This window comes from Choloepus didactylus, chromosome 9 (genome assembly GCF_015220235.1).
Source record: "Choloepus didactylus isolate mChoDid1 chromosome 9, mChoDid1.pri, whole genome shotgun sequence".
Classification (NCBI taxonomy): domain Eukaryota; kingdom Metazoa; phylum Chordata; class Mammalia; order Pilosa; family Megalonychidae; genus Choloepus; species Choloepus didactylus.
In genome coordinates this window covers 26,794,642-26,820,838 of record NC_051315.1, presented here as the reverse complement: position 1 = coordinate 26,820,838, position 26,197 = coordinate 26,794,642, and the positions used below count along the sequence as shown (strand labels likewise).

At 38.2% G+C, this 26,197-nt stretch overlaps 1 protein-coding gene and 1 long non-coding RNA gene across 2 annotated transcripts in view; one reads left to right on the top strand and one right to left on the bottom strand.

Annotated features, from left to right (window-relative positions):
* Positions 1-26,197, top strand: part of NXPH2 (neurexophilin 2) — a 122,650-nt gene that overhangs the window by 91,445 nt on the left and 5,008 nt on the right. The gene's annotated exons all lie outside the window — the stretch shown is intronic.
* Positions 11,980-26,197, bottom strand: part of LOC119544894 — a 39,648-nt gene continuing 25,430 nt past the window's right edge. Inside the window, exons 2-3 of the long non-coding RNA XR_005218956.1 lie at positions 18,576-18,656; positions 11,980-12,051 (exon numbers count right to left, since the gene is read on the bottom strand). This is a non-coding gene — a long non-coding RNA (uncharacterized LOC119544894). The remainder of the gene's footprint in view (positions 12,052-18,575; positions 18,657-26,197) is intronic.

Below are 26,197 nucleotides of genomic sequence, written 5' to 3'. Positions count from 1 at the left end.
ACTTGATATAGTTGTAACTCTAAGAGTATAGAAATCTAATAGCATAGACATCACTTTCTCCTAGTATTAGGAGACAAGACACAACAGCTGCATTATAGTAGTCTTTAACTCTAGATAGTTGTCACTTTTTTAGGAATATAATTTGAGCCTAATATATCTTTGATCTCTTCTATAAATGAGTTCATTCTACTTCATGACAGTGTCCACTCATAGATTTTCAATACAGAATCCCTTTAAAACATGTCTATAAAAAAACAAAGAATATCTTTCCTTCACATGTGGTAGAACCTATTAAAATTAACTCAGACTAATTTATTATCTAATCCACACATTTGCCTCCTCTGACATGAAAGGATGGTGTTCAGCTGGTCCTGGTCCAATAGTACAGATTGCTTATAGCCTGCGACCGTTCTGATTGGTCGGTGCTGATTAGCTTCCATTCTGATTGGCCAGTACCTATGCTGATACTGTCCTTAGATCTATTTGATATCACTCTGAGGAGCTAAATACCTTGGGGATGCTCAGGATCCCTATCCCCCTCCTGATTTACTTGGTCCAAAGTGGTACCTGAAAATCATGACTTTAAAAGTTGTCTAGGTCAGGGCTTCTCAGACCATCTGTGTAAAAAGCCCAGTTTGCTGCTGTTCATTTGTTTGAGGTTCCAGTCCCTCATGACTAACACTTTTGTAAAATGCAAAATCACACTCTTGGATGTTACTGCAATATCAAATTGCTATAAAAGTTTCTAAACACACACTCCCATGTTCTGTATTTACCTTGGGTTGGTTACAGTTTGTGGACTAGGATGATCTGCATACTATACGTTAGGGGGCAACATGGTGAACCACGGGCTTAGAAAGCCTTGACTGTCTGCCAGTCACCACCTTCCATGTCACTTCTTACATATCCACTCGTATTTTATACTTACATAGCCTTGAGCATACGTAAATATAGACCTTTATCAAATATGCTATATCCCAGGCATTGTCCAAGCCACTGAGGGACACAATGTGACTACGATCTAGGTTTTGCCCTCAGAAAGCTCACATTTGGGTGGACAAGGAGAAGGTAACAGGCATGCATTAACTCTTAAAATGCAGTCTGGTAGGTGCTGTAATAAAGTCTTACCCAGGGTGTGGTAGGAGAGGCTTGTAGCTCACAAGGGTTCCATAAGTTTGGAATGGGGCCTAACCATCTGTATTTTTCAAAAGGTCTCCATAACTCACCTTGTTAAGGGATAAACAGGAGCAGACACTTAATACATTCTCAATTAGGATGTCCTTTGGCATACTTTTTAATAATAGCTCTGTCACCATGCTAAGCATCCATTAAAATGCACCTAAAGAATTACTGTCATTTGTGTTTCACTGTATCAACACAGTTCACATTGAGTCACATCATCTCCCAGACTTTATAACCAAAATAGAATCCTTGAGACCACCTTTAAAACAGAAACGTAACAGTTAAAGCTATTCTTACTTAAAACTTAGTGTGTTCGGGTTTTAGTAATATACCACTCAGATGCCTACTGGTGTTGCTACGCAGTAACATCCAAGACCGTGTTTGGGTTGTACTCTAGTGGCTGGGAATAGCTTGCTGTGGCACCTTTGTCTTTAAAAGGCATGGGGGACTTATCTATGTAGTACAGCCTGATTTATGCCTTCAAACATCTGTCAGCTGTGTTCTGTCTTGAAATCGGTAGTGGTGCTGCTGCTGATTTTTCAACAGCAGCTGGGAAACATTCATTAGCTAGACTCTCAGAGTGTGTGTGTGTGGCTGTAATATTTTCTTTTACTAATGATCTCTGAAGCATTAAATATATGCATCCCATATCTACAGGAAATCTTGAATATTTTATGTCCCAGCTTCAAGTCTCAAAGCATTAGGTTTTACTCAATTAGCCAATTTATTAACAATCCAATCCCTGGGTCCCAAAGATATAAAAGAATGGACTTTAAGTTCCTGGATTAAATACTTGTTTTTTCACACCAGGAGGGAACATGTTCCATGCTCTCCAGCAGACATAAATAAGAGCTGAAGCCCTATTTTTCTTACATGATTTCCAAATTACTTTGTCAATAGAATATTCTTTGATTTAGTTCTCATTAAGCTCCATTTGCTTTACCTCTTTCAAGACTCAGTAGAGGAGCAATTCCCTTGCCCTTCCTAAACTTCTCCAGGCTTTGCTTTGGCCATTGTTAAAGCTCTTGCCTGCTCAAAGCTTTAAGCTCCCCCCACCCTCCACCCCCACTCCCAGGACCTGGCAACTTCTCATTTAGAGACAAAGCATTTTATACTGTATCTGAAGCATTGGATAATCTGTTTAAAAAAAAAAAAAAAAAAAAAGCCTGTCCTCCTGGCCTCATTTGTTATTGTGCTTTAAATTTCTGTCATTGATTTTTCTTCTTCAGGTTAATTTATCCAGGTTATTCGGAGAGAGGTTGAGAAGGTGACTCAAGAAAAATTTTGAATCTTCTGCAGCTGTTAGTGGTAGTGAAAGCCATGGGTGGAGACATGAGGTGATAAGGGGATATGGGCCAACTGCAAAATTTTACTTAAGCTGGGTACTGAGTCTGGGATATATTAAAAAGATAAAGGAACAGCTTCTGGGAAATGATAAAGTAGCTCTGTATTGCAGAGAATGTTCCCAAGTTTCCTCCACACTTGCCTTGCCCTGCAGCAGAGGACTTTGTCCCTCCACCTCCCCTCCCAGCTCTGCACGTGCCGGTGTGCAGTTTTCACACAGCAGTGAAAGTAGTGAAACATTGTCTAGTGAATTTGCCAGAATAGCATAAGGCAGATTCTGCAAAGCTACCAGAGCCCTCATTTGAGTGAGGTGAGTTTCTGTGGCATAGGAGTGATAAATGCTTTACAATTTGTGTTTTCACACTAGGCCATGAAGAGGCCTTTGAAGGATTCAGGACTTATCCTTCTCTATAACGCTCCGAAATATTGAAAAAAGTCACAATGGAAAAGACGTATTATATGGAGCTGACAGCCATCGTCTCAAACCCAGAACCTGTGATCTCCCCAAGCCTCAGTTTCCTCCCCTGTACAATGTAGATTACACCCACCTGCATTTCTATCATGAGGACTGAATGACTCAAAGACCCAAATCACCAAGCACATGATAAACATTCAGTATATTTTTAACTGTTATTACAAAAAAACAGTTCTTTTTAACCTCCTCTCTACAGTGCCTTGTGTTAGTTAGGGCTCAGAAAATCTTGCTGCTCCTCCCCAGGATGCGTTTTTTCTTCTTTTATCCATCTCTTTATTCCTATTCCCTTTTTTAACCCTGTTTTCCTTAGTTTACCTTTTCTTTCTTTCTCTCTCTCTCTTTTTTATTATTTTTTTTCTCACATATTTAAGCTTTAAATCTGAGGAATGCACTCTGTTCTGCCAACGCACTCCCTAGGCTGGATGGGGCCACCCCACTAAAGGTATCACTGACCTCCTCTGGAAACAAGGAATAATACACCCACCCGTTCATCCCCACCCACAGGGGCCAGCAGATTGCAGATTATCTCGGAATTAGATTAGATATCTCACAGTTAAAATCCTCTCAACCTGACAACAGGACTATTTGCTGGTATGCTTCCTGTTTGATTACTTTTGCTTTTTTCCCCAGAAGGTAATATCGTGAATGGTTTTACAGTTGCGTCTGTTTACCATATTTAAATTTTCCCTGCCTCCTTTCCTTGCTTTTCTTAAAACGGGTTCTCTACATCTCTTTCAAACTGCCTTCATCCAAGTCGCAGTAACTCTTGCTTGAGGCTCCAGGGGATGAGAACAGATGTGAAATTCTCCTGCAGTTAGAAGATAGCACCGCTGTGGTTCATCCACCGATATGAACCAACAGATAATTACAGTTTAAAATTAGATATTTTAATGAACCAATCTTAGAAATTGTAAAATGAAATCTCCCAGCCATTCAAGAAATAAGCAGGAGGGAGGATATTAACTAAAAAGTCCAACAGAAGGATGGTCAGCAGGTGCTGGTGTGATAGAGAATTGAATATTCCAGTTTTTATGTGCTGCGCACAGTGGAGGCTGGGGGCGGGGGGCTTATTTAAAAGAGAACAGAAAAAAACAGAAATGTCTAAAAAGCCATGTCCATTTCTAATCAATCATAGATCTGAGGCTTCATTCCAAGAACCTCAAGTTTAATTTCAGTGCAAAATATGGGGAAATAAATAAATTCCTTATTCATTTAAATCTAATTTCAAGGTTCTCTTTTTCCTTTTCAGAAATTAATGGTATCATTAAATATTTATGTGACCTGATAATAACCAACAGTAATTGCTAGCAATATCATAAACTATTTCAGCAAAATAGAAATTTTAGAAACCAGATGCTAGTAGGTGAAAAGATTGTTGGATTGTTAAAGTTTGCTTTTTTTAAGTGTTTATATTGCTAAATATGTATTTTATTAAAGGTTTGGTTTTCATGCAGCTTATTCAGTTAAAGGAAAAGCTGTAGATAATGTTAAAATGGTCTGAATGCTGCATTATAATGGACTATTAGATGTGTCCCTGTAGGGGTAATAAAGGGAGCTTGGCTCTGTTTATTTTCCAGGGCTCACTTACTTGGAGAACTTGAATTAGTTGCTTAAACTCTCTGTGCCCTGATCTCTTGTCTGTAAAATGTGGTTATTACCATCAGCCGCTATGTGACTTAGTGGGAAATGGCGAAATGGCATTCTGTAATGTCCTCAAACTGTACAGACCAGCCCAAGGTCATATTCACTCCATGAATGGACCAAAGTTGTATAATTACACGGAGTGCACATTAAGGAAGACCAAACACGTATCAGCACACCTTGATGTATATCTTAAATTTATTTTGGTCTTCTGGATTAAAGGTTGCTATTAACAAGAAAATAGAGAGAAACATTTCTGCTATTAAAGGTTGCTATTAACAAGAAAATAAAGACAAACATATTTCTGCAGGGTGCACTGCACCTAGTAGGAGACTGACCGGAATCAGGTGGGAAACCTGCTCACCCAAAACTCTGATTCAGACTCATCCCTGCAGAGGATGCCCGCTCTTGCAAGTATCTACCCCTCTGGGGGCCTGGCACAGCAGGATCTGCCCTCACATCCACCCCCACCTTAGACTAGCTGCGTTAACCTACGTGCACCTTTGACCTAGGCATCTGGTCTCAGCCCTACCCCTAGGTCAGCTCCATCATCCCAGCCACTGGATGCTGCTTTTACAGGGTGTAATTTCTGCAGAATACACAAAGAAAAGAGGGGAATGTCTTACCCTCCCTTCCTATGCTCCATTAAGGGTGATTCATCTTAGTGAATTATTCACAAGGTGTCAACTGGTAACCCAGGTTGTATTATTTCTTTATTTTCAGAGCTCCACCTGGGGAAAACAGGCTATAAGGCCCAAGCACTTGTATTTCTGAAGGCACTTTTGTTCCTTTTGCTCGCAAATGATTAAGATTTGTACTTTATTGACAATGGCATAATGGGTTTGCGTTCATTACAATTTTCTGTACTTATATAGCTGAACCATTGTTATATATTGCTCATTAGTTTGGAAGAGTGCTTTAGATTGTTGTATATGCATGTATATATATTCATATGTGGATATCTGAATACATACATACATTTTCAATAGTTTTTTCATTTCTGTTCATTATAACAAACATCATGTCCCAAGTTTTATGCTAGGCATCATCTGTACAAACCTAGATTTGTTAAATACCTAACTGTTTGCTAGCCAGGCATTGCAGTAGTTTAGTTCCCAAACTCCATTATCCTTTTCATTGTCACCATAAACCAGAAGACTAAATGAGTCCTCCTTAGATAGCAAGTTCCCTCAATGTGTTAGCTTTGGTGTGGAGATATTTTAGTGAAAGAATCTCATTTGGGAGGCATAATTATTAAATTTACACCTGCTTATTGTGGACTATTTAAAAAATAGAAATGCATTAAAAATAGGGAGAAATCACTAATGACTTTTCCGCCCAGTTGTAACCTATAAATATTTTAGAATGTTTATTTTAACTTGCTTCTATTAATTTTTAATATACATTGTAGTTGGAATGATACTTTATATACTATTTTGTAGGTTTGTTAAACAATCATTATAGAAATAAGCATTTCCATGTTATTAAAAACACATACCATTTTTAAAATACAGTATAATAAGCTTTTAAATACACGTATCAAAATTATTTAACAGTTTTCTTCAATTTTCAAAGATTTTGTTGTTTGCAGTTTGTGATAGTGTAAATAACACTGTAGTGAACATCCATACCCATATATCACAGTGGGTAGTTTGGAAAATTTCTTTAGGAAAGGACTTCAGAAGTGCAAATTTTATAGCAAAGGTAATGCAGAATTTTAAACTCTTTGTGCATATTATAAATTGCTCTCCAGAAATGCTCTACTGATTTATACTGCCACAACAAAATATGGGAAATATCCTTTACAGCATTTAATATTCTCATTTTTAAAATATTTGTTGTTTTTTATACATTTTGTATTCGCTCATTTATTAATCACAACAACATCTGTTGTTTAATTTGTACTTATTTGATTAATTGTATGGATGAATTTTTCTTTAAGTATTAATATTATCCATTTATATTTCCTCAAGAGAGAATTACTTTTCTTATTTGTCTATTAGTTTATTATTTTTATTTTCTTCTTATTCAATAGCATGCATTATTTTTCTGAATTCGAAATTTGTATTTATCTCTACAATGAAATGTAGAGATACATTTTAATAGCTCTCCCATGTAAATTATGAGAATTAAACTATTTTAAGAGGACAGTGCAAAGAATTTTGACGAATGTTTATATATGTGTAACCAACACCTGGATCAAGGTATAGAACTTTTCCATCGCCTCCAGAAGTTCTCTCAAGTCCTTCTGTAGTCAACAGTACCCTCCCACCCCTTGGCTCAAGGCAACCACTGGTCTGCCTGTAGATTAGTTTCACCTGTTCTGGAATTTCATATAATCAAATTATACCAAATGTCTTCCTTAGGGCCTGGATATTTCTGAAATTCACACATGTTGCAAATTATTAGTAGTTTGTTAATTTTTATTGCTGAGTAGTTTCCCATTGTATGAAAGTGTCATGTCCATTTATATTTCCTCTATGGGGAATTACTTTTTTATCCATGAGTTTTATTGTTTATATTTTCAATTTGATTATCCATTGTTTTCCATTTGATCATAAGACCATGTGATAATCCATTATTTAATTAGCCATATTTGGATATTTGGGTTAAGTGTGGGCTATTATGAATAAAGCTACTAAAACATTTGTGTGAACATGTTTTTTGGAAATATATATTCATTTCTCTTAGGTAAATATGTAGTATATTTCTGAATCTTAGTGTATGTATATGTTTAACTTGATAAGAAACTTTCAAACCATTTTCCAAAGTTATTTTTTACATTTTGCATTTCCATCAGCTATGTACATGAGTTTCAATTACTCCACATCTTTGTCACCATTTGACACTATTGGTCTTTTGAAATTTTAACCATTTTAGAGGTTGTAGAAGTATCTCATACTGGTTTAATTTTCATTTCTCTGATGACTAATGATGTAGGGCATTTTATAATGAGCATATTGACTATTTGTGTATCTTTTTTTTTTTTTTTTTGAGAAATATGTCTTCTTTTGCTCTACTATTTTGCCCAACTCTTTAAAATTAGATTTTTGTCTTATTATTATTGAATTCTATGAGCTCTTTATTATAGTCTGGATAGAAATCTTTTGTCAGATAAATGTATTGTGAACATATTCTCCTGGTCCATGATTATCTTTTATTTTTTTAATAGTGTCTTTCAAAGAGCAGAAAGTGTTACCTTTGAGTAAGTACAATTTTATCCATATTTTTTTTTTCTTTTCTGGTCTCTCTTTTTATATCCTAACTTAGACATCTTTGCTTTTCCTAAGGTCTTGAAGATTATTTCCTATTTTTTTCTTCTAAATGTCTTATAGCTTTTATGTTTACATCTGTGATCCATTTACAGTTAATTACTGTGTATAGTGGAAGGGGTTATCCAGATGTTTTGGCACCATTGGTTGAAAAGACTATTCTTTTTCCATTTAATTGCTTTGGCATGTCTGTCAAAAGTCAACTGATACTAAATATGTGGGTTTATTTCTGGGCTATTTATTCTGTTTGATCTATATGTCTTTCCATAAGCCAATTCCTTTGTGCATCATTTTTGCCTTATGATAAATTCCTAGACATGGAATATTGCGTTCAAGGATATCACAGTTTTTAAGTCTGTTTATTGATTAATGTGCTTAAATTTCTCTCCAGAGAGAATGTATCCATTTTTTCTTCCAGACATTTCCCAAACTTCCAATATTGAGTAATTCACTTTAAAAAGGAAGAAAAAAAAAAAGATGCCAATTTTATTTTTGGAAAATATTATGACATTATTTTAAAGTTGATATTTCTTTGTTACTGCCTTAATCCATTGACTGTTTGTATGTCTTTTCTTATTAATTGCATGCTTTTATCCTTTGTATTTGTTTTCATTGTGATTTTCATCTCTTTTCTTAATTTATTAAATCTCTTTATATGATAAGGATACAAGGCTTTTTACTGCCATATTTGTTCCAAATTGTTTATCATTTTGTTCACATTTTACTTTCATTTGTTGGGTTTCTGATATCAAGGGGCATTTAATATCTATTATTTGATTTCTAAACAGACCTTAAAATCATGTTTTAATGTTCCCCAAATATCCTGTTATGATTTTTAGATAAAGTTACATGAAATGTGTACATTTATTTGGGCAGGAGTAATATGTTTACACTATCCATTCATCCTAATCAAGCAGAGGTTATGTCTCCAATGAGTGCAGATTTGCTTTGTGTCTTTTGGTAGAGTTGTGTAAATTTACTCATAGAGGATTCAAACACTTCTTGTTAAGGCCATTTTTTAAGCTTTATGTTGCTTCCACGAACACCATCTTGTTCAAATTACATTCTAACACTGTTAATATAAAAATATAGACAATTATTCATTTTTAAAAATCTTTTATCAAGCGTCATTGCTAGACTAGTATTAATTTGGAAACCTTTTAATTTGATTTCCTTGGTTTCCTATTTATGCACTTATTTTTCTCAGTAAGTAATGATAACTTAGTCATTTTATTGTTGGGAGTTTTTGTTATTTTTCATCATTCCTTATTGAGTCATTCACAATTTCCATAGCAATTTAAAATAATAATGGTGATAGTGAATACACAGTCTTAAAACCTCAAATATCTTTTACAGGTCTTACAAAGTACATTAAAAATGAAGTTAATTTGGGGTTGGAAGAAACCTAGATGTTGTCTAAGCTAACTCTTAGTGGATTTATGAATTTTCCTTATAACCTCAGAGACTTTTGCTATCACATCTCGAGTGATGAGGAAGGAAAAATTCACTATCATAGGAGCAGTTTATTCTAATGGGCAATTCTCATTGTTAAAACACCATTTACCAAGCCACAGTCTACCACCTACTTAGACCTAGGGCAAACCACTACAAATCTACCCGACCTCTTTTGGACAGCCCTTCAAATATACCAAAACAACTCTTATAGCTCACTGCTTAGAGGTAGTCATATTTTTGATGAAAAAATAAAGGAATGACCACAATGAAGGATCTATAAATTATATGGCAGCCGCATACCAACAATTTGTGGAGGATGCTACAGAAATGCGCACAATAAAGCTTGGCTGTGGTGTTCACGGGTCTGAGTAGACTGTACCTGATTCTCATCAAATGTCTCGGAAGCTAATCCCTAATTCTGATGTCTCACATGGCATTTGAGCATTTGGGTTGATATTTATCCAACCCACTTCCAAGCATGGGCCTTACCTTACATTATTAGCCTGACCAAAGGCTACTACTACTAAAACATACTTTCGATAGCAGAGTTTTTTCCTACAGGTGCCTAGTTGATGAGAAAATGGGTGAAGAGCATTTATATTTTTCAGCCCTCTTGTAATTGATCACAGCCCCCAACCATTTCAGTCATGTTGAAAGACAAAGCCTGAGAAGCATAAGGACATTCATGGGACAAACCATTAAGGCAAATCAAGCAAAGACACTAAAAAAATAGTTAGTACCTAGAAGAGTAAAGCTGAGTGTTAAATGTTGTTAATGCCTTAACTTGTTTGAAACTCCTTTTATAAAGAGAATTGCATGAAATGGAAATATCACTTACATGCAGCGTATAAGAATGAAAACAGTTTAATTGGAAGCAAGGTTTTCTTGACGTTCTTAGAGTTGACTTAAGAAGCCAGGACTTTACTAATTGCTTTCTTCTCTACCATCCTCTGCAGTTTGTGTAACGCCTTTATAAACATTACACATCTTCACATGCTTTTTCAAATTAGGTCATATCAAGATGAGAGGTGAGATATATCTAACAGCAAATATGATAGATATAAAGATGAGGTCTGTTATGAGTATATTAAATAAAATGAATGACCATGGATTCCATCTGCTTTCTGTTGATCTGGCATAACCATGCTTGCTACACCATTTCCTTCTCTTTACATGTACATTCAGAATTAACCTTTCAGGAAATGAAATAAGCTTCAGTGGCAGAGAGAATCCAAAAGGAGCCGAGAGGTCACTCTGGTGGGCACTCTTACGCACACTTTAGACAACCCTTTTTAGGTTCTAAAGAATTGGGGTAGCTGGTGGTGGATACCTGAAACTATCAAACTACAACCCAGAACCCATGAATCTCGAAGACAGTTGTATAAAAATGTAGCTTATGAGGGGTGACAAGGGGATTGGGAAAGCCATAAGGACCACACTCCACTTTGTCTAGTTTATGGATGGATGAGTAGAAAAATAGGGGAAGGAAACAAACAGACAAAGGTACCCAGTGTTCTTTTTTACTTCAATTGCTCTTTTTCACTCTAATTATTATTCTTGTTATTTTTGTGTGTGTGCTAATGAAGGTGTCAGGGATTGATTTGGGTGATGAATGTACAACTATGTAATGGTACTGTGAACAATCGAAAGTACGATTTGTTTTGTATGACTGCGTGGTATGTGAATATATCTCAATAAAATGAAGATTTAAAAAAAAAAAAAAGAATTAACCTTTCAGAATTCTCTTCCAGATAAGGTGCCTGTGAGACCCAAAACAGATAGGAATTTTTAGGCAAAACTAAACAGAGAGGTGATTACTTAGCTTCTGAGGATGGTTACTTAAGCTTCTCTTACAGACAAATAGAAGATCATTAGGAGTTTTTAATTGACTAAAGCTCTGCCATGGCTGATGAGGGACTAGCATTTATTCCTTGATGGGATAAACATGACTTCAGGCACTTGCAGAAGTCATGCCAAGGGAGCCCAGGGATTGGGTCTGGACTTTTCAAGAACTTGCCTCTGCAAGGACTGTGAAATCTTGAAGGCAGAGTTTGGGCAGACTCCAGGCTGTGTATGGGGATCCGTAAATCAGAATGACTCAGGGCTGAACTTCACAAGGCCTCCCACCGCCCAGGCTAATGCCACAGGTCGCTCCATGTACAGACAACCTTACCTACAGGACAAGGTTTTGACTGCCTATTTGGACCTGCCAGTGGTGGCTACCATTTTGTCACCTCAGAATCACACATGCCCTTCATGTTTCAGTTATTGACTGCATAAAAACTACCCTCAAAACTTGATGTCTCAAAGCAATAACCATTTTATGATACCTCATGATGTTGTGGATCAGAAATTTGGACAGGGCTTGGCTGGCTGATTCTTCTGCTTATTTGTGGCATGAACTGGGGCCATTTGGTGGTACTCAGCTGGCAGCTGAACTGGCCAGGAGGGTTTTTTTTAAGAGCTTCATTCACATATCTGATGTCTTGGCAGAAATGGTTGGAAGTTTGGATGTAGCTGGGCCCCTTTCCCTCTCCATGTAATTTCAGGGTCTTAAAACATAGTCTTTCCAGCAGAGTAATTAGAGTCTTACCTGGTAGTCCAGTGTTCCACGAGGAGGTCTTCCAAGAAAGCACAGATTAGGGAGTTAGAACCTGATCCCCATACTGAAGAATAGCTTTCCTGATGAAGAAACCAGAGGTAATTAGGCAAAAGGAGTTTGGGAAAGAGGGAGCAATCAGGCAGAGGGCAGTGTTTACTTTTAGAAAGGAGATGGACTTGGGAAAATTATCAAGAGCAGTTATTCATTCTGGTAAATGACTGTTGATCTATACATTTCAATCACATTCAATCTGTGCATGATAGAGGCTCTAACGACCATCTTTAGTTGCTAAATATTCACATCTCCCCTGTTTCCCTGTCTTCATTTGTATTAAACAAACTACAGTGGGTACTAGAAAGAGCACTCAACTGGGAACATAAAGACCTCATTTCTTAACTTTTATATTAATTTTAAGGCTCTCATTTTAACTTTTGAAATTTTGCAGCTGGAGTACATTCATCTCATGAAACCTCACACGTTTATTCAACACCTCCTTCAACAGAGCTTGACTTGAAGCCTAAATGATCTGGCCCCCACCTACTTCCCCAGTATCCCTTGTGCCCCCACCCACCCACTCCACCCCCACTGACAGCCTTTGTCCAGTTCTTGGAATTCACCGAACTGTGTCTGGCCATAGCGCCTCCCAAACACTACCTCCTATCTACATAGCACTCCTCCCTGGTTACTACGGGAACTCCAACTCATCCATTGTCACCCCTCAGGGCATTCTTCCCCAGCCATCCTCTCTCAAGTCACCCGCCCTATTCTCTAGTGCACCCCCATTAGTTTCCTTTTCTGCATTCACCATAATTTCTATCTTGTAAATGTTTTTCCATGTTTTCTGTCTTTCTCTTCTACTAGACACTACCCTCCACAAGGCAGGGGCCATGTCTTATCTCATTCACCAAGGCAGCCCAGTGCCCAGAACACAGAAATGCCCCCAAAATATGTGAATTGGATGTTGCAAGAGATTCAAAGTACCTTGCAATCTGGTGAGAGGAGGTAAAACAAAGCAGAATATTAATAGTGCCTTAGGAGAGCCATGAGCAAAGTTACCTGAGGGTTTTCAAGAGGAGCTGAAAGGTCAAAGGAAGCTACTGTGTAAGAAATAGTAAGTGAGAGCACTTACAGGCCCAGGAGCAGGATCCTTTCTGGAAGAACCTTATTGACCATTTAAGGTGTCTGCATTTTCTTCTATGTTCAATGGAACACACTGAAGAGTTTGAGCAGTGCTGGGACATGGTCCGGTGTGTAAACGTCACTCCAGCTGCTGGGTACAAGGTGACTTGGAGGAATAATATTGAATGTGAGAGGCTCTGCAGGCCAAGAGAGGGACCAGGTCGATGATGGAGGAGACAGTAGAGGTGGGGATAGGTATACAGATTTCAAATATATTGGGGAAGGGAATGTAGAAAGTGGTGATGAATTAGATACGGGAGGACAAAGATGAGGGAGGGGTCAAGAAGAACCAAGTGTTCTGGGGTGAGTTCCTGGGTGGCTGATGATGCGCTTATGGGAGGTAAGAAAATCTAGGTGGCAAAGGGAGAACAATACATCTGTGAGGGGGAAATCAGGTCAGAAAGGAAGTAAGTGCAAATGACCCTGTCAGTCACAGGAGGACCAGACAGTGTTGAGGATAAGTTTTACATTTCAAGTTGTTTCTCCATCTCTGGATGACTTTGCTTTCTGATTCCTTCCTCCCTCTGCCACCACTTCAAGGTGTTTCCTGTATGCTCAGTGCCATCCACGCCACTGCAAGTTCATACTGTTCGGGGGGTAGTAGCGTGTGATCTGGACATCACAGTTGCTCAATAAGCACCAAGAAGAACTGAGTTTAGTAACAGGTTGATAAGTTCTTGTCTTAATCTGCCTTGCATATAAATACCCAGTAAATCACTGATCCCTCCTCCCTCCCAGATAAGACATGAGAAAGATTTCAGTTGGTTACTAAGGATTCTGGCCTATTTAATAGATTCTTAAATATGTCCACAAAGTCCAAAAGCAGTGCATTGAGAAATAGAGCATTTACCTATTTAATTTAGGCCCAGAATATGTTTAGTCTGAAATAATCAGATAGGAGAGGCCAAATTACCTTCCCATGGTACTGTGTAAATTATCTAATACTTTCTTTTGTATGTGGACGCTCCTGGAAAAGCTTACTCATTCCTTTCAAGTCAGTGGATGCTGTGCAGATTGTCCCCTGGGCTCCAAGGCACTTCTCACAGTCATCTTTCTCTCCCCTTCCCCCCCAGAGCCCAGACAGGGGGGTTGTACTTGCAGTCTCCAAGGGCCAGAGCTTGCCAGGACCTTATCAGGAACTGTTTGGAGCGTCTCCCTTTGTGCCTTCCTCAAGCCTGGCTCCTCTCTCTCGGTTCCCCAAAAAAGCACAGTTAAACCTCATGGATTTGATCCCCAGTCACTTAAAAATATTATATAGTATTTTGGGTGCAGGCTAGAAATGATTTTGTAATACATAACATCTTAGGGTAAAATGACTTCCAATGAAAATTAATATTGAAATAATGCTGGCGCTTTGTGGAGAAGGGTACACCCTTTCAGCAGTATGTATTCAATGAACGCATGTACATTGTGCTAGGCTTTGGGAATACAAAACACAATAAGAAAATGCCCCCATCTTCCAGGAGCTCAGCCTAATGAAGGGAGACAAACTAGCTTAAGTGCACTTATAGGAGTGAAACGGAGGGGCTTAAAAGGCCGGGAATGAGCAAATCTATCAGGTGGCCAAGGGACATTTTATGGAAGAGACGCTGCCACGAGTTCTTCTGAGGCCAATCTAACTGCAACGATCATCTATAACCTCTGATTTCAAGCTTCATGCTTGTTGTACGATACTGCTCTCATTCATTAAGTTTTTAATAATGTTATACATTTGAACTCTTAAATAATTGTGCATTAATAAATGGCATGTGTCTCTTGTATATATCGGGATCCTACAAAAGCTTATTTTAGGGAGAAACAAAGTTCACTTGCTCTGAAAGTGTGAAAACCCAGCCCTAGGGAATAGAGAGCTATTTAAGGGCTTTAAATAGGGAAGTCTAATGATCAGATTTGCATTTTAGAAAAATCGTGGGGCCGGATGCCGGACTGATGTGGCTTAACATGGAACATTTGTAAGACAGCCCTTGTCTCCACCCATGGCCCCGAACCATCTTGGATTAGACCAAGGACACTCCTGTGAGAACTTTCCCAGGACTCCTGAGCTAGGTGTGTGGGGGGCATCTCAGGGAAGGCCTCTGAGAGCTTGCCAGAGACACAGAGGAACTTTGATTTTGATCCCGCTAGCAAATAATTACAGAGCCAAGAAGAGCCACAGCCCATCTCAACCAAGTATCGGATGACTGAAAGAGAACTGCCAAGATGTATATCAAACTCTGCCAGTGTCAGCAAAGTAAAGAACTTCCTGAGGTTGAGTAAGCAGAATGTCAGGCATGAAGAAATGCAACAGTCCAGATGAGTTTTAGCAAAGACCTCTTATTCCACTAACCTCCCCTTCCCCCAATTCTTAATAATTCGATCCTCGTTTTAAATTACTGCTTACACTATCATAGAGGAGTCAGAATTTTGACTTAGGTTTTACAAAGTGCAAAACTGGTGTTGTATACTTTCCAGGGTGGTTGAGGTCATGGGAATGATTATCCCTTGAAAGTAATAGGATTCAGTCTTTATACAAAACTCTGTAAATCAATCCTTTTAAAAATTACTAGCAACCTTTACAAATATTATTTTTAAATTGTTTGACTTAGGTTTCACTATTCTTCTATCAAACTATTACTACTTTATTATTCAGTTCCATTCCCCAAACTGCTAGCTCCTCATGCCCCGCCCTCCCATCTCCATTATTTTTCCTACTTCACTACTTTATCCACCAAGTTCTAATTAGGATTTAAAACATCTCCCAAGTAGTCTAAGTCTAGGGAAATAAAAATTTGTAAAAGGTCCAGGACATTACACACTGCGAGTCATATTTATTTATTCAGATTTTATTGGGCATTTATTATGCATCAGGCACTGTGATAACTGCTGGAGAGATAAAATGAGTAAGATATAGTAGCTGTCCTCAAGGAGTTCAAGATAGAGAGTCACGTGAAAAATAATAATAATAAACAGCAACGTGACAGGTATGGTGATCTATAAATTCAGTGGTTATTCTGGGAGCTCCATGGTGAGATACTTCACCCTAAATCTGAATCTGTTATTAAGTCACCACAGATATTTCCTATATTAGGTCTGTGGAAGACGGAGGAAAGCAAGAGGCATAATTGAGTCATCAAAATAAGTTATTCACACATGAACAGAATTAATTATTAAAATTAAAAGACAGCATATACTAACTGCCAAATTAACAGTACCACAATATTGAAATGTCAAGTGGGTTTGATGGTAAAATACAAAGCCGCACACACGTACACTTCTTCTCATATCTCCTCCCACTGCATTTCCCTGTGCCCACATGTGTTGTCCTCATTAAAACCCTACCAAACTGACATGGAAATAGAATAATCTGGCACTTCCGCTTCTCATGTAACTGCTCTTCCCCTTTGTTGCAACTTTCCATTTTAGCTGCTAACTTTTGAGGTCAAGACACAGATTCATGTTGTCTCTCCCAAGCTGTTATATTTTACAGGTATTTATATGTTCTTATCATATGATGCTCTTCCCTTTTATTCACAACTTTGTCGCGATTTGTCAGGACACATGGGTGAACGTAGATGGTGCCACTTACCCTGAGTCATTTATTTCTCAACAACAAAAGAACTGTTTCCATTAAGACTGTGTCACAAGAATAGCCTGTTTGACTTTGCAAAACTTGAGTTAAATGTGACTGCATTCTCACTGTGATTCACTTGGGGAACGTGGGCCATGTAACATCTAGCAGGACCTTTCCCCAAGGCTTCTTGAACATTTGCTCCCAGCTTGTTCATAATTAAAGAGCCCTTTTAATTCAGCTTTCTCATACAACACAAAATCTAAATTTTCTCTCACACCATTGCTCTTAAATGTTTACAGATAAATAGGGTATTGCACACACATGTGTGTTTAGACATGACATTTCTATGTTTGAGTGAGCATGAGTGTGTGTGTATGTGTGTGTGAGAGAGAGTGTTACTGCTTTTATGCAGAGGCTTCTGTCACTGATTTTCCAGATTACCAGCATCAAGATAAAATAAGAATTGCCATATTTAACCTTAGCAATAGAACTTCTGCCAACTGCTGCAATCTAGCTTTTTGGCATTTACTGCTAAGATTTCTGTCTTCACATTTATGTTTCCTGTTAGTTCCTGTATCAATTTAGAAAAATGTAAAGGGTAACTATTAAAAGATATCTGGAAAGTAAAATAAATTTGCCAATCTCAGCAGAAAAGATTTCTATCCACTGTTTAGCTCTCTTTTCCCAAACAGTCATCTGTTTTTCAACTTGCAAAATGAATTTTGAAACAATGCCACATTATGCCACAAAATATTAATAGGTACAATTAATATGTTGATATCTATTTGATTCTGTCATCCTTCATTCCCTTTTCTTCTTTTCACCTGCTGTGACAGTTCCGTAATGGAGCACCAGAAATACGACTTTACGGGAAGCTATCCTACTAATCATTGACAGCATTGTGTGTTGTCCACCAGATACATGTTCCTATTTCATCAGCAGGGACGATAATCTGTAAAATTTCTACCCAGAGGAAATGCTTTCCAAGATTCATTTACAAGCACAAAATTTAATGGGCTGTTGAGTTCAATCATGACAGGTTTTGTTTTGTGTGTTTTTTTTTTCTGCTGAGCAAGTTGTTTTAGTTTTAACTGCGGCATATAGGACAGAATTATGTAAGCATTACAATTATGTAAGCCATACATAAGCAACAAAAACAAGGCTTTACAACATCTTTTGTTGTTGGTTTTCTAATGCTCCAACTATAAAGGGATCTGCAAGCCATCTCTAGATTGTATAACACGGGTCATTTTGGGGATTCTTGTCTTAAACTAATTCCTCCAGTGAAATAATTAATGGCCATCTCCATAGATTCCAGCATTAACAACATTATAAACAAACCCATAAAGTAAACCAGTTATTCTTCCGAACTGGCACGTAGCAATGGTTGTCACTCTGAAAAAACATTAATAAATGCTTCCAGCATATCCGGAGGGGCAAAAAGAGGGGTAAGCTGGCTGTCTTTAAAAAATATTTGTACAGATCTGTAGCAATTTATTTCTTGTAGCATATGCCAGTCCTATTGCTGAGGAAAAGCCAGCTCTCCCAGCCTCTTAGAAATCCGCAAGTTTGAAGCGGTCGGTTCGTTCTGCCTGATTCTGGGAAGTCATGATTTGCTTCCTTTGGTGGATAGAGAACTAAATATTTTTGGTGTATTATCAAATAGTTAAGGGTTTATAACCTTGCGTCTGAATGGCAGGTAATAATCTATGCATTGTGCATTATATATGTCACAGCAAATGTTTCACAATAAGCCAGCAGTATAGGTTGTAAATATTTTATATGCAAAGTAAACACAGAAAACTGAAAACATCCTCTTCAGTTAAAGATGCCTGTTTAATATTAGGATAAAAAAAATTGGGTATATTGTTTTACCTTTCCTTTAGAACATTCATCAGTCCTTGTGAAAATTACAGACATTAGCTGGATTTGTTGTCTCAGTATATTTTAGCACACCTGTAAACATAAAGACAACCCTGTGTTATATCAGAATATTCTTGTTTATCTAGAGCATATTTAGTTCATTGTTAAGTAGCATTACCAAGAATCTATATTGTAAACCTCCTACAGCTCTTAGGAGATTTAAGAGTGAGCACCCTACCTGCATCTCAGGAATTTCACACCAGCTGAACACTGGAGCCTATTTATGCTAGTGAGAGAAGTGGACATGTGGCACAGAAGTTACCGAATTAGCCTTTCAAAGCTAGAAAAAATATGACTGTTGTCTTGTATTATCACACTCTCATTAGTAATTGTAAACAAATCAATACACAATTTGCAACAAGAGATAAAGGAATAAAAATAGCAAGATCGATTTGTTTCGTGGTGCTGGTTTATTAGTTATCAACTCTCAATCAGTATATCTTGGATTTCATTTCTCTCATCAGAATAAAGTTATTAATTACTCTATTCAGTTCACTCCCTGTCCTGTTGCTTACCTGGCTCTCTTGTTTATGATTAGCCCCACCCCCACCCCATTATACTGATCTATACATATACTGATATATATATACTGATATATATGTTTCCTTCCAGGCCCTCATGGCAGTTGTAAATACGTAAATTATTATTATTTATTTAATGTTTCTTTTTCCTTGCCCTTCTGCAAATTGCATGAGTCAGGAACCTAATGTGTCCTGTTCAGCAATGTGCTCCCAGTTCATAGAGCATAAAAATGAGTACCTGGAAGGCATTTAATAAATGTGTTGAATAAGTGATTAAAGCATGAATGCATGGATGAATGGCCACAGTGTGGGATCTCCTCACTTCTCTAGACAACGTTTACTTCCTTTTGAGTGTTCCAGCCTCTAGACCCACCTCCCTCTAATTCACCCTCCACCTCGCAGCCTCCTTCATCTCTTTGAAGTGCAGCTCTGGCCTTTTATTTTTACCATTTACTGTTGAGAAAACCGGGCTGGGAGAAGAGATGTGGCTCACACAGGGTGACAGGACCATAAGTGACAGCGCCAGATTTCCATTCCAATTTTCCTGACCCTAAGTCCTTCCAGTAAATCACAGCACGCTGTTCCCATCTCACACTCTTTCCTGCTTTCGTTTCACCTGTCCTGATTGAGTTCATTGCTCCTGCTTCTTTCATTCATTCCTTCATTCTCGACCCGATTTTTCTGATTGGGTAAGTTCAGCTGCTGCAGAATGTCATGATAGATTCTTTTCCTCAATACACAGATTTGATTGGGACACTCCACTTTTTCTCCAGTCCAATATTTGCAAGTCGAATGTGGGAGAACAGTACCATTCAGATGATTGCAGTATAGGCAAACATCAGCGAAGCAATAAACTTAATCTTGCCAAAAATAGAATAATATTTTTGTGGAAATATTTCTGAGCTGTTTCAGACTTCCAACTTTCCTAAACAGAGTTTGTTAATATCATCTGATCTCTTCTTGCTAAGTCAAGAGACCTATATTTAGAGGCAGTGGGCTTAAAGGGCTAAGCTTCAATTACCTAGAAAATCCAAGACGCTCCTATTCCCTTGGTTCCCTGTAAGTGAAGAGTCAATGTGTGTTAAATAAACATGTCGATGAGAACTGTTAAACACTGGCCTGCGACAGGAAGGCTGGTGGGGAAATCTCTTCCCTTGGTGTCTTTAAAGCAAGAAAGTTAATACCTGTAGGATTACTGTAGGAAAGAGCTACCTGGACTGATAATGGCATGATGTATAGTGAATGGAATTTGAACCCCGGAAACATCAGGTGTAAATGTTTTAGTGCCCATCACTTCATTTTCATTATTCACTGAGTATATAGAAATCTCCTTACTCCCTCACTTCAGGACCCAGCCAAATACCTGGCTATGGGGAAGAAGCAAAGCTATCACAACGGTGCCTATATGGAAAAGGCATGCATCATAATCATGGCAAAGGTCCGTCTGTCCCAGCACCCAAAGGAAACTTAGCAGTCATGGCCCTGCACCACCCAGTACTGCAAGTACAAAGAACTGTCCTTTGTGAGAGCATCTTTCATTAGCTCCACTCCCTTTGGTAAACAGGTTGATACTGACTCATTAGAGATACACGATCAAATAAAATGGACTGGCTCCTAAACTGAGAAAGGGGCAGAAATTAGTTCCAATTCTACTTAAGATATTAGTAGAATAAGCTCTTCCTTATTGAGCTATCAGTTATAAAAATGAGTCCAATCTTTAAAGAATGACCATTAAATAAAAATAAAATAGCAACAATAATGATGATGACAAACACATTTACAGCATGTGCTATTGCCAGAATCATTTAGAAGCAATCCATGGTTGCTTAAACAACTCTGGGGTTATATGAGATAATCCAGTGATATTGCGCAGTGTTACAAATTGAATGCTTGAGGGTTCCTGACATTTAAAAAAATCAATCTTAAGCCAAGTGCCACTGAATTAAATGTAAATTAAGCTTATATATGATAACACAAGTCTACGAGTCTTCTAAATCCTAAAAGCAAAACTTTAAAAAGGGATTTTTAAGAAGACCCAGGTCATCAAGGTTAACGTCAACAGTGACATTGAGTTATGCACCCTCGATATACTGGGATGAAAATGGCACCTGGCTTCTGTTTTCTTCCTCTCAGAAACCCGTAACCTCAGGCTATTCATGAGAAAAACATCAGACAAAACCAAATTGAGGGGGATTCTAAATACCTACCAGTACTCCTCAAAACGTTCAAGGTCATCAAAAACAAAGAAAGTCTGAGAAAAGCAGCCAAGAGGAGCCCATGATGACTAAATGGAACATGGGAGACTGGATGGGATCCTGGAACAGGTGAAAGACATTAGGGGACAACAGGAAGGATGAATGAAGTATGGGTTTTAGTTAACTGACCAAGATTATTTTTAATTTGTCTGGACCAAGCTGCTGGCCTTGCACCTCACCCTTTCCTTACCCACCCCCTTCCCCATCCTGACGACCTTGAAACTAATCTTGCAGCTGTGGAACTACAGAGACAAACAACTCGGATTGCAGGGAAACAAAAAAGAGGACTTCAGATATGAGCTATTCCGTGTTTATCATCCTTGTCCCCAACCTCCTCCTCCCCTCTGACCCCAAGTGGCCTACTGGTACTTTCCCACTGCCCTTTCCCTGACTACAAAACTCAACCACCCTTCTACCTTCCTCAGGGTGGACTTCTACTCTCCCCCCACCTTCACCATGGTGGCTGTAAATAAAGTCATCCTTGCCTGTTTAACATTGTCTGGTGCAGGTTTTCACTGGTATAATGATAATAATGTATCAGTATTCGTTCATAAGTTGTGACACCCATACTATAATGTAAGCTGTTAACAATAGAGGAAATTCCATATGGACTATATGGGAACTCTTGGAACTATCTTTGCAATTTTTCTGTAACTAAAATCATTCTAAAATAAAATGTTTATTAAAAAATACATGAGATACATTTGGAAAAAGGATCTTCTCATAGAATGTTTGCAGAGGAAGATGTTTTTTAGTTTATAAATTATTTCCATAATTCATGACAGTTCTCACATCTGCTACTATAAAATTCGCTGCAGCTTCTCTGCCTTTTGGGAGAAATGCATTTAATTATCAGTGAAATTCAACTGCAGCTTGTTATGATGAATGATTTGAACCTGTCATATTTTTTTCCCTCAAAACAAAAGAATTAAAATGAAATAGTTTTATTCCTCAACTCCCTTCCTTCTGCCTGATTCATTTAACTGATGAACATTTAAGCTTTCATTAATCTTCTGAGCTCCTCCATTCTTGCATTATTATTGTGATATGATGGGACAAACAATTGCAGTGATACTGAAATTAGCATGAGGAGCCCCAGCAAGTACAAAAGTAACCGGGGGCACACAGTGCTGTGTTTTGTAGATAACATCTAACAATCCTGTGTTGGACAGGCTGGTTTGCCAACAGGTTCAGAACCACCTACAGCCTTCTCCCAGCATGTTGTTTCACAGAATTGTCTGTTCAGGAATGAGGGCACCTGTCAGAACGTTGTACCTTTGGCTCCCTTTGCTGACTCACATTCAAGTGTGAATGTCATTTGGGAGGTTAGAATCAGCGATCCACAAACACATTTTGTTGCAAAGAGAGCTTGACTCTGCCTGTGATCTGAACATGATTCAGATGCCCGTGAAACTGGAAACACCCAGAAACATCTGACTGATGTTCTGGATTTGAGAAGGATGATTTCTACTTGGTCATTAATTTACCACATGGCACTGAACAAGTTGCTTGATTAACCATTAATCAGTTTCTTGGAGGCGTGAAAGTTCTTATAGCCTTTGGGGGACTCTTCTTGAGTAGAAGGCATAGGACTATCTATTGGGCAATGGAAGAGCCATCCGTCATTGAATGCCTTTTACCAGGGTTTGAGCTCAGTGATTTCTATTCATTCTTTTCTTTAGTCCTAACAACCAACCAGCAATGGAGATATGGATGAGATGCTGAGGCTGGGGTTACACACCTAAGCAACCAGCGGTGACAAGGCCATCAAGTACCAAACTCTGTGCCCTTCCACCTGTCACTCTGCTCCCATACTGGACTGTGTGGATGAGTGGGGCACTGGGAGTGGCCCAACCAGCCCCTAGTCACTCCTGGTCAAGTCTTCAGAGGTCCCTATACAACCTCAGTATAGGAAGGGGCGCCTTCTCAGCAGTCAGAGGCTGCTTCTCAGTAGTGACTCATTGTAAGAAAATGTGACATGGAGAGGGCTGCACAGAGTACACCAAAGGGGTTGGGGGGGTGGGGGTGGGAATTGGGAGAGGAGGTGCAATCGTCAGCTTTTTAAGACACCTAAGAGTGTATTTAGCCTATTAATTATAATCTTCTACCGATGTATCATTATCCCTTAATAGCTTTTTTTTTTTTTTTTTTTTTTTCTTTTTTAATTGTTCCTTTTCACTTTAATTTTTATTCTTATTATTTTTGTGTGTGGTAATGAAAATATTCAAAAATTAATTTTGGTGATGAATGCACAACTATATAATGGTACTATGAACAACTCAATGCACACTTTGTATGACTGCATGGTATGTGAATATAGCTCAATAAAAATGAATTTTAAAAAAACAAAATCCAAAAAAAATAAAATAAAATATACATTCTGCTAATCTCCCCTTTTGTTTAAAATAATTACTGATAAGGAAGGATTTACTTCTGCCATTTAGCTATTTGTTTTCTGTATGTCTTATATGTTTGTTTCTTAATTACTCCATAGCTACTTTTTAATATTTAGTTGTTATTTGCAGTGGGCCATTTTAATTCCCTTCTTTCCTTTTGTGTGTATATTTGTTAATTTTTTAATGGTTACCTTACTGGCAGTTTTTTTTTATCACTTTAATATGTCATCCCACTGCCTTCTGGGCTCCATGGTTTCTAATGAGAAATCGGCTATTGGTTTTATTGAGGATCTCTTATGCATGATTAGTCACCTCTTGCTTGGTGCTTTCAGGAGTCTCTCTTTTGTCTTTCAACAATTTGAGTATAATGTATCTCAGTTTAGATCTCTTTCAGTTTGTGCAGTTTTGAGTTCATTGAGCTGCTTGGATGTGTAGATTTATGGAGTTTTCAGCCATTGTTTCTTCAAATATTCTTCTCCAATCTCCCATCCCCCCTGCCTCTTCTCCTTTTGGGACTCCCACAATGTGTATGTTGGCATGCTTGATGGTGTCCCATCAGTCCCTTAGGCTCTCTTCACTTTTCATTCTTTTTTCCTTCTATTCCTCTAGCCTGGATAATTTCAATTGTCCTATCAAGTTTGCTGATTCTTTCTTCTGTCCACTTGCATCTGCTGTTCAATTCTTCTAATGAACTTTTTGCTTCAGATATTGTATTTTTCAAGTCAAGAATTTCTATTTGTTTCCTTTTAACAATTTATATCCCTTTATTGATTTTCTCATTTTGTTCAAGCATCATTTCCCTAGTTTCCTTTAGTCCTTTGTCCATGATTTCCTTTAGCTCTTTGAACACATTTAAAACAGTTGATTTATAGTCTTTTCCTAGTAAGTCCAATGTCTGGGCTTCCTCAGGGACAATTTTGATTTTTTCCTTTAATTGGGCCATACTTTCCTAATCCTTTGTACGTTTTGTGAATTTCTGTTATAATCTCATTGAAATATAACAGGGTGACTCGGAAAATGAGATTCTTCACTTTCCACAGGGTTTGCTGTTTGCTTGATTGTGGAAGGCTTAGCTTGTGTTCGGCCAGGGTTTTGACAAGATTTCCTTGAATATCAGGAGCTGGATGCTGACGGTGAGGGTGGATGGCTCCTGGCACAGCATCGTGGCAGCAGAGGGAACCAAGGAATGCAGATCCAGGGTAGGCGGCAGCAGGCACGTCACTCACACAGGCCTGGGAAGCAGGGGATCCAGGGCAGGGCCCCAGTCCTGTCAGCTCCATGTCTGCTTCCGTGGGCTGAGCTCTGAGGCTGGGCATGGCCAGGGCCTTGTTATGCGGGATTTTGGGTCCACCTCAGGACACTTTTGTGGTAGGCAGAATGCCTCTCCCCCCACGCCCACATCCACATCTTAGTCCCTGGAACCTGGGGATACGTTACCCGCATACCCGCCTCCGAGCCAGGGCGACGCGGCCCTGGGCCCCTTAATAGCTTTTTGAGATTTGGTTTAGATTTGGAAATCACCGTCAACTTTTCGTGTATTTAAGAGTAATAAACAGGTGAAGTTTTGCACAGCTTTTCTCAGCTTGGTTAATTTTGTTGTCATAGCAAGTTAAAAGTGTGAATATCTAGGGCAAAGTCGAATATAGGTATATATATGCCTTTTATCTAGGAGCTGCAGTGGGTGTTTTCATTGGAAGAGAGAAATTATAGATCTGTGCTATTAGCTAAATGTCATCTTTTTTTTATAGACTAACCTTAAAATCAAGGGCTTCTTGAATAGGTTTGGACCTGAGGAATAGTTTGTTAGAATAAGTTTTTTAGAAATCAAATTCCATTTAAAATTTTTGTATGGAGAATCTTTTCTAAAGAAAGAGCCTTTGTTAAAGCAAATGATCACCTCCAATTTATCTGTTTAATATATTTAGATATTTTTTGCACTTACTTGCCTTAGGGCGAGTCATATATGCTTGTGTTAAGTTATGTTACCACATAAATTACTTCAAAGAAAATCTTCAGACTTTTTAAAGCCTCAGTAAATGGCCAATTTTAATTATTATTGTTACTATTACTGTAGTTATTATTGAGTAATCTCAAAACCATCACAACAGTGCCTAGAGATAAAAAAGAAGGATCTCATAAAGTGGAGGGTCTAGTGCATATTCTAAAATGCATCAATATCAGTCAAGTTAGACTCTGCATGATCGTAAAACTTATTTGTCGCTTAATGAATAATGGGCTCAATATTTGTATGTTTTCAGGAACTGGAAAATGGGGAGAAAATCAGGCAAAATTGCTGCATTGAGGAAAAGATCCAGGCAGGAAAAAAAAATGGGAAAATGTATAACTTAAAACAAACATTTTAAGGGGAATAAAAAGAGCATGTTGCTACTGGCAGCAGAGTA